The sequence below is a fragment of the Dunckerocampus dactyliophorus genome, unplaced genomic scaffold (genome assembly GCF_027744805.1).
Source record: "Dunckerocampus dactyliophorus isolate RoL2022-P2 unplaced genomic scaffold, RoL_Ddac_1.1 HiC_scaffold_160, whole genome shotgun sequence".
Lineage (NCBI taxonomy): Eukaryota > Metazoa > Chordata > Actinopteri > Syngnathiformes > Syngnathidae > Dunckerocampus > Dunckerocampus dactyliophorus.
The window spans coordinates 7,501-20,247 of NW_026559855.1; positions in this window are offsets into that span (position 1 = coordinate 7,501).

A 12,747-nucleotide genomic window follows, 5' to 3' on the forward strand; every position below is an offset into this window, starting at 1 on the left:
AGTCTGTGGAGAGCCGCTGTGTCCCTGGATGAAATGAGAAAAAGGGTGAAAAAATGGCAAAGTGTCAAGGGAGAAATTCAGAAACTCAGGCCGAGCTGGCTGGAGCCCAGGGGCGGCTGCAAAGTCTGTGGAGAGCCGCTGTGTCCCTGGATGAAATGAGAAAAAAGGTGAAAAAATGGCAAAGTGTCAAGGGAGAAATTCAGAAACCCAGGCCGAGCTGCCTGGAGCCCGGGGGCGGCTGCAAAGTCTGTGGAGAGCCGCTGTGTCCCTGGATGAAATGAGAAAAAAGGTGAAAAAATGGCAAAGTGTCAAGGGAGCTAGGCAGAAACCCATGCCTAGGGTCCTGGAGCCCAGGGGCGGTTCTAAAGTCTGTGAGAGCCGCTGTGTCCCTGGATGAAATGAGAAAAAGGGTGAAAAAATGGCAAAGTGTCAAGGGAGAAATTCAGAAACTCAGGCCGAGCTGGCTGGAGCCCAGGGGCGGCTGCAAAGTCTGTGGAGAGCCGCTGTGTCCCTGGATGAAATGAGAAAAAAGGTGAAAAAATGGCAAAGTGTCAAGGGAGAAATTCAGAAACTCAGGCCGAGCTGCCTGGAGCCCAGGGGCCGCGGGAAAGTCTGTGGAGAGCCGCTGTGTCCCTGGATGAAATGAGAAAAAGGGTGAAAAAATGGCAAAGTGTCAAGGGAAAAATTCAGAAACCCGTGCCTAGGGTCCTGGAGCCCAGGGGCGGCTGTAAAGTCTGTGGAGAGCCGCTGTGTCCCTGGATGAAATGAGAAAAAGGGTGAAAAAATGGCAAAGTGTCAAGGGAGCTAGGCAGAAACCCATGCCTAGGGTCCTGGAGCCCAGGGGCGGCTGCAAAGTCTGTGGAGAGCCGCTGTGTCCCTGGATGAAATGAGAAAAAGGGTGAAAAAATGGCAAAGTGTCAAGGGAGCTAGGCAGAAACCCATGCCTAGGGTCCTGGAGCCCAGGGGCCGCGGGAAAGTCTGTGGAGAGCCGCTGTGTCCCTGGATGAAATGAGAAAAAGGGTGAAAAAATGGCAAAGTGTCAAGGGAGAAATTCAGAAACTCAGGCCGAGCTGGCTGGAGCCCAGGGGCGGCTGCAAAGTCTGTGGAGAGCCGCTGTGTCCCTGGATGAAATGAGAAAAAAGGTGAAAAAATGGCAAAGTGTCAAGGGAGAAATTCAGAAACCCAGGCCGAGCTGCCTGGAGCCCGGGGGCGGCTGCAAAGTCTGTGGAGAGCCGCTGTGTCCCTGGATGAAATGAGAAAAAAGGTGAAAAAATGGCAAAGTGTCAAGGGAGCTAGGCAGAAACCCATGCCTAGGGTCCTGGAGCCCAGGGGCGGTTCTAAAGTCTGTGAGAGCCGCTGTGTCCCTGGATGAAATGAGAAAAAGGGTGAAAAAATGGCAAAGTGTCAAGGGAGAAATTCAGAAACTCAGGCCGAGCTGGCTGGAGCCCAGGGGCGGCTGCAAAGTCTGTGGAGAGCCGCTGTGTCCCTGGATGAAATGAGAAAAAAGGTGAAAAAATGGCAAAGTGTCAAGGGAGAAATTCAGAAACTCAGGCCGAGCTGCCTGGAGCCCAGGGGCCGCGGGAAAGTCTGTGGAGAGCCGCTGTGTCCCTGGATGAAATGAGAAAAAGGGTGAAAAAATGGCAAAGTGTCAAGGGAAAAATTCAGAAACCCGTGCCTAGGGTCCTGGAGCCCAGGGGCGGCTGTAAAGTCTGTGGAGAGCCGCTGTGTCCCTGGATGAAATGAGAAAAAGGGTGAAAAAATGGCAAAGTGTCAAGGGAGCTAGGCAGAAACCCATGCCTAGGGTCCTGGAGCCCAGGGGCGGCTGCAAAGTCTGTGGAGAGCCGCTGTGTCCCTGGATGAAATGAGAAAAAGGGTGAAAAAATGGCAAAGTGTCAAGGGAGCTAGGCAGAAACCCATGCCTAGGGTCCTGGAGCCCAGGGGCCGCGGGAAAGTCTGTGGAGAGCCGCTGTGTCCCTGGATGAAATGAGAAAAAGGGTGAAAAAATGGCAAAGTGTCAAGGGAGAAATTCAGAAACTCAGGCCGAGCTGGCTGGAGCCCAGGGGCGGCTGCAAAGTCTGTGGAGAGCCGCTGTGTCCCTGGATGAAATGAGAAAAAAGGTGAAAAAATGGCAAAGTGTCAAGGGAGAAATTCAGAAACCCAGGCCGAGCTGCCTGGAGCCCGGGGGCGGCTGCAAAGTCTGTGGAGAGCCGCTGTGTCCCTGGATGAAATGAGAAAAAAGGTGAAAAAATGGCAAAGTGTCAAGGGAGAAATTCAGAAACTCAGGCCGAGCTGCCTGGAGCCTCAAAGCGGATAGAAATAGCGTGGAGAGCCGCTGTTAAGCCAGACGCCCTCTGGCGGACACAGGCAGGAGTTGCAGTAAATGCATTGAAGTCAATGGGCGAGAGTAAGCCATGCCTTGCGTCCTGGAGCCCAGGGGCGGTTCTAAAGTCTGTGAGAGCCGCTGTGTCCCTGGATGAAATGAGAAAAAGGGTGAAAAAATGGCAAAGTGTCAAGGGAGCTAGGCAGAAACCCATGCCTAGGGTCCTGGAGCCCAGGGGCCGCGGGAAAGTCTGTGGAGAGCCGCTGTTGCCCTGGATGAAATGAGAAAAAAGGTGAAAAAATGGCAAAGTGTCAAGGGAGCTAGGCAGAAACCCATGCCTAGGGTCCTGGAGCCCAGGGGCCGCGGGAAAGTCTGTGGAGAGCCGCTGTTGCCCTGGATGAAATGAGAAAAAAGGTGAAAAAATGGCAAAGTGTCAAGGGAGAAATTCAGAAACCCATGCCTAGGGTCCTGGAGCCCAGGGGCCGCGGGAAAGTCTGTGGAGAGCCGCTGTGTCCCTGGATGAAATGAGAAAAAGGGTGAAAAAATGGCAAAGTGTCAAGGGAGAAATTCAGAAACTCAGGCCGAGCTGCCTGGAGCCCAGGGGCGGTTCTAAAGTCTGTGAGAGCCGCTGTTGCCCTGGATGAAATGAGAAAAAAGGTGAAAAAATGGCAAAGTGTCAAGGGAGCTAGGCAGAAACCCATGCCTAGGGTCCTGGAGCCCAGGGGCGGTTCTAAAGCCTGTGAGAGCCGCTGTTGCCCTGGATGAAATGAGAAAAAAGGTGAAAAAATGGCAAAGTGTCAAGGGAGCTAGGCAGAAACCCATGCCTAGGGTCCTGGAGCCCAGGGGCGGTTCTAAAGTCTGTGAGAGCCGCTGTGTCCCTGGATGAATTGAGAAAAAGGGTGAAAAAATGGCAAAGTGTCAAGGGAGAAATTCAGAAACTCAGGCCGAGCTGCCTGGAGCCCAGGGGCGGCTGTAAAGTCTGTGGAGAGCCGCTGTGTCCCTGGATGAAATGAGAAAAAGGGTGAAAAAATGGCAAAGTGTCAAGGGAAAAATTCAGAAACCCATGCCTAGGGTCCTGGAGCCCAGGGGCGGCTGCAAAGTCTGTGGAGAGCCGCTGTGTCCCTGGATGAAATGAGAAAAAGGGTGAAAAAATGGCAAAGTGTCAAGGGAGCTAGGCAGAAACCCATGCCTAGGGTCCTGGAGCCCAGGGGCCGCGGGAAAGTCTGTGGAGAGCCGCTGTGTCCCTGGATGAAATGAGAAAAAGGGTGAAAAAATGGCAAAGTGTCAAGGGAGAAATTCAGAAACTCAGGCCGAGCTGGCTGGAGCCCAGGGGCGGCTGCAAAGTCTGTGGAGAGCCGCTGTGTCCCTGGATGAAATGAGAAAAAAGGTGAAAAAATGGCAAAGTGTCAAGGGAGAAATTCAGAAACCCAGGCCGAGCTGCCTGGAGCCCGGGGGCGGCTGCAAAGTCTGTGGAGAGCCGCTGTGTCCCTGGATGAAATGAGAAAAAAGGTGAAAAAATGGCAAAGTGTCAAGGGAGCTAGGCAGAAACCCATGCCTAGGGTCCTGGAGCCCAGGGGCGGTTCTAAAGTCTGTGAGAGCCGCTGTGTCCCTGGATGAAATGAGAAAAAGGGTGAAAAAATGGCAAAGTGTCAAGGGAGAAATTCAGAAACTCAGGCCGAGCTGGCTGGAGCCCAGGGGCGGCTGCAAAGTCTGTGGAGAGCCGCTGTGTCCCTGGATGAAATGAGAAAAAAGGTGAAAAAATGGCAAAGTGTCAAGGGAAAAATTCAGAAACCCGTGCCTAGGGTCCTGGAGCCCAGGGGCGGCTGTAAAGTCTGTGGAGAGCCGCTGTGTCCCTGGATGAAATGAGAAAAAGGGTGAAAAAATGGCAAAGTGTCAAGGGAGCTAGGCAGAAACCCATGCCTAGGGTCCTGGAGCCCAGGGGCGGCTGCAAAGTCTGTGGAGAGCCGCTGTGTCCCTGGATGAAATGAGAAAAAGGGTGAAAAAATGGCAAAGTGTCAAGGGAGCTAGGCAGAAACCCATGCCTAGGGTCCTGGAGCCCAGGGGCCGCGGGAAAGTCTGTGGAGAGCCGCTGTGTCCCTGGATGAAATGAGAAAAAGGGTGAAAAAATGGCAAAGTGTCAAGGGAGAAATTCAGAAACTCAGGCCGAGCTGGCTGGAGCCCAGGGGCGGCTGCAAAGTCTGTGGAGAGCCGCTGTGTCCCTGGATGAAATGAGAAAAAAGGTGAAAAAATGGCAAAGTGTCAAGGGAAAAATTCAGAAACCCGTGCCTAGGGTCCTGGAGCCCAGGGGCGGCTGTAAAGTCTGTGGAGAGCCGCTGTGTCCCTGGATGAAATGAGAAAAAGGGTGAAAAAATGGCAAAGTGTCAAGGGAGCTAGGCAGAAACCCATGCCTAGGGTCCTGGAGCCCAGGGGCGGCTGCAAAGTCTGTGGAGAGCCGCTGTGTCCCTGGATGAAATGAGAAAAAGGGTGAAAAAATGGCAAAGTGTCAAGGGAGCTAGGCAGAAACCCATGCCTAGGGTCCTGGAGCCCAGGGGCCGCGGGAAAGTCTGTGGAGAGCCGCTGTGTCCCTGGATGAAATGAGAAAAAGGGTGAAAAAATGGCAAAGTGTCAAGGGAGAAATTCAGAAACTCAGGCCGAGCTGGCTGGAGCCCAGGGGCGGCTGCAAAGTCTGTGGAGAGCCGCTGTGTCCCTGGATGAAATGAGAAAAAAGGTGAAAAAATGGCAAAGTGTCAAGGGAGAAATTCAGAAACCCAGGCCGAGCTGCCTGGAGCCCGGGGGCGGCTGCAAAGTCTGTGGAGAGCCGCTGTGTCCCTGGATGAAATGAGAAAAAAGGTGAAAAAATGGCAAAGTGTCAAGGGAGCTAGGCAGAAACCCATGCCTAGGGTCCTGGAGCCCAGGGGCGGTTCTAAAGTCTGTGAGAGCCGCTGTGTCCCTGGATGAAATGAGAAAAAGGGTGAAAAAATGGCAAAGTGTCAAGGGAGCTAGGCAGAAACCCATGCCTAGGGTCCTGGAGCCCAGGGGCGGCTGCAAAGTCTGTGGAGAGCCGCTGTGTCCCTGGATGAAATGAGAAAAAGGGTGAAAAAATGGCAAAGTGTCAAGGGAGCTAGGCAGAAACCCATGCCTAGGGTCCTGGAGCCCAGGGGCCGCGGGAAAGTCTGTGGAGAGCCGCTGTGTCCCTGGATGAAATGAGAAAAAGGGTGAAAAAATGGCAAAGTGTCAAGGGAGAAATTCAGAAACTCAGGCCGAGCTGGCTGGAGCCCAGGGGCGGCTGCAAAGTCTGTGGAGAGCCGCTGTGTCCCTGGATGAAATGAGAAAAAAGGTGAAAAAATGGCAAAGTGTCAAGGGAGAAATTCAGAAACCCAGGCCGAGCTGCCTGGAGCCCGGGGGCGGCTGCAAAGTCTGTGGAGAGCCGCTGTGTCCCTGGATGAAATGAGAAAAAAGGTGAAAAAATGGCAAAGTGTCAAGGGAGCTAGGCAGAAACCCATGCCTAGGGTCCTGGAGCCCAGGGGCGGTTCTAAAGTCTGTGAGAGCCGCTGTGTCCCTGGATGAAATGAGAAAAAGGGTGAAAAAATGGCAAAGTGTCAAGGGAGAAATTCAGAAACTCAGGCCGAGCTGGCTGGAGCCCAGGGGCGGCTGCAAAGTCTGTGGAGAGCCGCTGTGTCCCTGGATGAAATGAGAAAAAAGGTGAAAAAATGGCAAAGTGTCAAGGGAGAAATTCAGAAACTCAGGCCGAGCTGCCTGGAGCCCAGGGGCCGCGGGAAAGTCTGTGGAGAGCCGCTGTGTCCCTGGATGAAATGAGAAAAAGGGTGAAAAAATGGCAAAGTGTCAAGGGAAAAATTCAGAAACCCGTGCCTAGGGTCCTGGAGCCCAGGGGCGGCTGTAAAGTCTGTGGAGAGCCGCTGTGTCCCTGGATGAAATGAGAAAAAGGGTGAAAAAATGGCAAAGTGTCAAGGGAGCTAGGCAGAAACCCATGCCTAGGGTCCTGGAGCCCAGGGGCGGCTGCAAAGTCTGTGGAGAGCCGCTGTGTCCCTGGATGAAATGAGAAAAAGGGTGAAAAAATGGCAAAGTGTCAAGGGAGCTAGGCAGAAACCCATGCCTAGGGTCCTGGAGCCCAGGGGCCGCGGGAAAGTCTGTGGAGAGCCGCTGTGTCCCTGGATGAAATGAGAAAAAGGGTGAAAAAATGGCAAAGTGTCAAGGGAGAAATTCAGAAACTCAGGCCGAGCTGGCTGGAGCCCAGGGGCGGCTGCAAAGTCTGTGGAGAGCCGCTGTGTCCCTGGATGAAATGAGAAAAAAGGTGAAAAAATGGCAAAGTGTCAAGGGAGAAATTCAGAAACCCAGGCCGAGCTGCCTGGAGCCCGGGGGCGGCTGCAAAGTCTGTGGAGAGCCGCTGTGTCCCTGGATGAAATGAGAAAAAAGGTGAAAAAATGGCAAAGTGTCAAGGGAGCTAGGCAGAAACCCATGCCTAGGGTCCTGGAGCCCAGGGGCGGTTCTAAAGTCTGTGAGAGCCGCTGTGTCCCTGGATGAAATGAGAAAAAGGGTGAAAAAATGGCAAAGTGTCAAGGGAGAAATTCAGAAACTCAGGCCGAGCTGGCTGGAGCCCAGGGGCGGCTGCAAAGTCTGTGGAGAGCCGCTGTGTCCCTGGATGAAATGAGAAAAAAGGTGAAAAAATGGCAAAGTGTCAAGGGAGAAATTCAGAAACTCAGGCCGAGCTGCCTGGAGCCCAGGGGCCGCGGGAAAGTCTGTGGAGAGCCGCTGTGTCCCTGGATGAAATGAGAAAAAGGGTGAAAAAATGGCAAAGTGTCAAGGGAAAAATTCAGAAACCCGTGCCTAGGGTCCTGGAGCCCAGGGGCGGCTGTAAAGTCTGTGGAGAGCCGCTGTGTCCCTGGATGAAATGAGAAAAAGGGTGAAAAAATGGCAAAGTGTCAAGGGAGCTAGGCAGAAACCCATGCCTAGGGTCCTGGAGCCCAGGGGCCGCGGGAAAGTCTGTGGAGAGCCGCTGTGTCCCTGGATGAAATGAGAAAAAGGGTGAAAAAATGGCAAAGTGTCAAGGGAGAAATTCAGAAACTCAGGCCGAGCTGGCTGGAGCCCAGGGGCGGCTGCAAAGTCTGTGGAGAGCCGCTGTGTCCCTGGATGAAATGAGAAAAAAGGTGAAAAAATGGCAAAGTGTCAAGGGAGAAATTCAGAAACCCAGGCCGAGCTGCCTGGAGCCCGGGGGCGGCTGCAAAGTCTGTGGAGAGCCGCTGTGTCCCTGGATGAAATGAGAAAAAAGGTGAAAAAATGGCAAAGTGTCAAGGGAGCTAGGCAGAAACCCATGCCTAGGGTCCTGGAGCCCAGGGGCGGTTCTAAAGTCTGTGAGAGCCGCTGTGTCCCTGGATGAAATGAGAAAAAGGGTGAAAAAATGGCAAAGTGTCAAGGGAGAAATTCAGAAACTCAGGCCGAGCTGGCTGGAGCCCAGGGGCGGCTGCAAAGTCTGTGGAGAGCCGCTGTGTCCCTGGATGAAATGAGAAAAAAGGTGAAAAAATGGCAAAGTGTCAAGGGAGAAATTCAGAAACTCAGGCCGAGCTGCCTGGAGCCCAGGGGCCGCGGGAAAGTCTGTGGAGAGCCGCTGTGTCCCTGGATGAAATGAGAAAAAGGGTGAAAAAATGGCAAAGTGTCAAGGGAAAAATTCAGAAACCCGTGCCTAGGGTCCTGGAGCCCAGGGGCGGCTGTAAAGTCTGTGGAGAGCCGCTGTGTCCCTGGATGAAATGAGAAAAAGGGTGAAAAAATGGCAAAGTGTCAAGGGAGCTAGGCAGAAACCCATGCCTAGGGTCCTGGAGCCCAGGGGCCGCGGGAAAGTCTGTGGAGAGCCGCTGTGTCCCTGGATGAAATGAGAAAAAGGGTGAAAAAATGGCAAAGTGTCAAGGGAGAAATTCAGAAACTCAGGCCGAGCTGGCTGGAGCCCAGGGGCGGCTGCAAAGTCTGTGGAGAGCCGCTGTGTCCCTGGATGAAATGAGAAAAAAGGTGAAAAAATGGCAAAGTGTCAAGGGAGAAATTCAGAAACCCAGGCCGAGCTGCCTGGAGCCCGGGGGCGGCTGCAAAGTCTGTGGAGAGCCGCTGTGTCCCTGGATGAAATGAGAAAAAAGGTGAAAAAATGGCAAAGTGTCAAGGGAGCTAGGCAGAAACCCATGCCTAGGGTCCTGGAGCCCAGGGGCGGTTCTAAAGTCTGTGAGAGCCGCTGTGTCCCTGGATGAAATGAGAAAAAGGGTGAAAAAATGGCAAAGTGTCAAGGGAGAAATTCAGAAACTCAGGCCGAGCTGGCTGGAGCCCAGGGGCGGCTGCAAAGTCTGTGGAGAGCCGCTGTGTCCCTGGATGAAATGAGAAAAAAGGTGAAAAAATGGCAAAGTGTCAAGGGAGAAATTCAGAAACTCAGGCCGAGCTGCCTGGAGCCCAGGGGCCGCGGGAAAGTCTGTGGAGAGCCGCTGTGTCCCTGGATGAAATGAGAAAAAGGGTGAAAAAATGGCAAAGTGTCAAGGGAAAAATTCAGAAACCCGTGCCTAGGGTCCTGGAGCCCAGGGGCGGCTGTAAAGTCTGTGGAGAGCCGCTGTGTCCCTGGATGAAATGAGAAAAAGGGTGAAAAAATGGCAAAGTGTCAAGGGAGCTAGGCAGAAACCCATGCCTAGGGTCCTGGAGCCCAGGGGCGGCTGCAAAGTCTGTGGAGAGCCGCTGTGTCCCTGGATGAAATGAGAAAAAGGGTGAAAAAATGGCAAAGTGTCAAGGGAGCTAGGCAGAAACCCATGCCTAGGGTCCTGGAGCCCAGGGGCCGCGGGAAAGTCTGTGGAGAGCCGCTGTGTCCCTGGATGAAATGAGAAAAAGGGTGAAAAAATGGCAAAGTGTCAAGGGAGAAATTCAGAAACTCAGGCCGAGCTGGCTGGAGCCCAGGGGCGGCTGCAAAGTCTGTGGAGAGCCGCTGTGTCCCTGGATGAAATGAGAAAAAAGGTGAAAAAATGGCAAAGTGTCAAGGGAGAAATTCAGAAACCCAGGCCGAGCTGCCTGGAGCCCGGGGGCGGCTGCAAAGTCTGTGGAGAGCCGCTGTGTCCCTGGATGAAATGAGAAAAAAGGTGAAAAAATGGCAAAGTGTCAAGGGAGCTAGGCAGAAACCCATGCCTAGGGTCCTGGAGCCCAGGGGCGGTTCTAAAGTCTGTGAGAGCCGCTGTGTCCCTGGATGAAATGAGAAAAAGGGTGAAAAAATGGCAAAGTGTCAAGGGAGAAATTCAGAAACTCAGGCCGAGCTGGCTGGAGCCCAGGGGCGGCTGCAAAGTCTGTGGAGAGCCGCTGTGTCCCTGGATGAAATGAGAAAAAAGGTGAAAAAATGGCAAAGTGTCAAGGGAGAAATTCAGAAACTCAGGCCGAGCTGCCTGGAGCCCAGGGGCCGCGGGAAAGTCTGTGGAGAGCCGCTGTGTCCCTGGATGAAATGAGAAAAAGGGTGAAAAAATGGCAAAGTGTCAAGGGAAAAATTCAGAAACCCGTGCCTAGGGTCCTGGAGCCCAGGGGCGGCTGTAAAGTCTGTGGAGAGCCGCTGTGTCCCTGGATGAAATGAGAAAAAGGGTGAAAAAATGGCAAAGTGTCAAGGGAGCTAGGCAGAAACCCATGCCTAGGGTCCTGGAGCCCAGGGGCGGCTGCAAAGTCTGTGGAGAGCCGCTGTGTCCCTGGATGAAATGAGAAAAAGGGTGAAAAAATGGCAAAGTGTCAAGGGAGCTAGGCAGAAACCCATGCCTAGGGTCCTGGAGCCCAGGGGCCGCGGGAAAGTCTGTGGAGAGCCGCTGTGTCCCTGGATGAAATGAGAAAAAGGGTGAAAAAATGGCAAAGTGTCAAGGGAGAAATTCAGAAACTCAGGCCGAGCTGGCTGGAGCCCAGGGGCGGCTGCAAAGTCTGTGGAGAGCCGCTGTGTCCCTGGATGAAATGAGAAAAAAGGTGAAAAAATGGCAAAGTGTCAAGGGAGAAATTCAGAAACCCAGGCCGAGCTGCCTGGAGCCCGGGGGCGGCTGCAAAGTCTGTGGAGAGCCGCTGTGTCCCTGGATGAAATGAGAAAAAAGGTGAAAAAATGGCAAAGTGTCAAGGGAGCTAGGCAGAAACCCATGCCTAGGGTCCTGGAGCCCAGGGGCGGTTCTAAAGTCTGTGAGAGCCGCTGTGTCCCTGGATGAAATGAGAAAAAGGGTGAAAAAATGGCAAAGTGTCAAGGGAGAAATTCAGAAACTCAGGCCGAGCTGGCTGGAGCCCAGGGGCGGCTGCAAAGTCTGTGGAGAGCCGCTGTGTCCCTGGATGAAATGAGAAAAAAGGTGAAAAAATGGCAAAGTGTCAAGGGAGAAATTCAGAAACTCAGGCCGAGCTGCCTGGAGCCCAGGGGCCGCGGGAAAGTCTGTGGAGAGCCGCTGTGTCCCTGGATGAAATGAGAAAAAGGGTGAAAAAATGGCAAAGTGTCAAGGGAAAAATTCAGAAACCCGTGCCTAGGGTCCTGGAGCCCAGGGGCGGCTGTAAAGTCTGTGGAGAGCCGCTGTGTCCCTGGATGAAATGAGAAAAAGGGTGAAAAAATGGCAAAGTGTCAAGGGAGCTAGGCAGAAACCCATGCCTAGGGTCCTGGAGCCCAGGGGCGGCTGCAAAGTCTGTGGAGAGCCGCTGTGTCCCTGGATGAAATGAGAAAAAGGGTGAAAAAATGGCAAAGTGTCAAGGGAGCTAGGCAGAAACCCATGCCTAGGGTCCTGGAGCCCAGGGGCCGCGGGAAAGTCTGTGGAGAGCCGCTGTGTCCCTGGATGAAATGAGAAAAAGGGTGAAAAAATGGCAAAGTGTCAAGGGAGAAATTCAGAAACTCAGGCCGAGCTGGCTGGAGCCCAGGGGCGGCTGCAAAGTCTGTGGAGAGCCGCTGTGTCCCTGGATGAAATGAGAAAAAAGGTGAAAAAATGGCAAAGTGTCAAGGGAGAAATTCAGAAACCCAGGCCGAGCTGCCTGGAGCCCGGGGGCGGCTGCAAAGTCTGTGGAGAGCCGCTGTGTCCCTGGATGAAATGAGAAAAAAGGTGAAAAAATGGCAAAGTGTCAAGGGAGCTAGGCAGAAACCCATGCCTAGGGTCCTGGAGCCCAGGGGCGGTTCTAAAGTCTGTGAGAGCCGCTGTGTCCCTGGATGAAATGAGAAAAAGGGTGAAAAAATGGCAAAGTGTCAAGGGAGAAATTCAGAAACTCAGGCCGAGCTGGCTGGAGCCCAGGGGCGGCTGCAAAGTCTGTGGAGAGCCGCTGTGTCCCTGGATGAAATGAGAAAAAAGGTGAAAAAATGGCAAAGTGTCAAGGGAGAAATTCAGAAACTCAGGCCGAGCTGCCTGGAGCCCAGGGGCCGCGGGAAAGTCTGTGGAGAGCCGCTGTGTCCCTGGATGAAATGAGAAAAAGGGTGAAAAAATGGCAAAGTGTCAAGGGAAAAATTCAGAAACCCGTGCCTAGGGTCCTGGAGCCCAGGGGCGGCTGTAAAGTCTGTGGAGAGCCGCTGTGTCCCTGGATGAAATGAGAAAAAGGGTGAAAAAATGGCAAAGTGTCAAGGGAGCTAGGCAGAAACCCATGCCTAGGGTCCTGGAGCCCAGGGGCGGCTGCAAAGTCTGTGGAGAGCCGCTGTGTCCCTGGATGAAATGAGAAAAAGGGTGAAAAAATGGCAAAGTGTCAAGGGAGCTAGGCAGAAACCCATGCCTAGGGTCCTGGAGCCCAGGGGCCGCGGGAAAGTCTGTGGAGAGCCGCTGTGTCCCTGGATGAAATGAGAAAAAGGGTGAAAAAATGGCAAAGTGTCAAGGGAGAAATTCAGAAACTCAGGCCGAGCTGGCTGGAGCCCAGGGGCGGCTGCAAAGTCTGTGGAGAGCCGCTGTGTCCCTGGATGAAATGAGAAAAAAGGTGAAAAAATGGCAAAGTGTCAAGGGAGAAATTCAGAAACCCAGGCCGAGCTGCCTGGAGCCCGGGGGCGGCTGCAAAGTCTGTGGAGAGCCGCTGTGTCCCTGGATGAAATGAGAAAAAAGGTGAAAAAATGGCAAAGTGTCAAGGGAGCTAGGCAGAAACCCATGCCTAGGGTCCTGGAGCCCAGGGGCGGTTCTAAAGTCTGTGAGAGCCGCTGTGTCCCTGGATGAAATGAGAAAAAGGGTGAAAAAATGGCAAAGTGTCAAGGGAGAAATTCAGAAACTCAGGCCGAGCTGGCTGGAGCCCAGGGGCGGCTGCAAAGTCTGTGGAGAGCCGCTGTGTCCCTGGATGAAATGAGAAAAAAGGTGAAAAAATGGCAAAGTGTCAAGGGAGAAATTCAGAAACTCAGGCCGAGCTGCCTGGAGCCCAGGGGCCGCGGGAAAGTCTGTGGAGAGCCGCTGTGTCCCTGGATGAAATGAGAAAAAGGGTGAAAAAATGGCAAAGTGTCA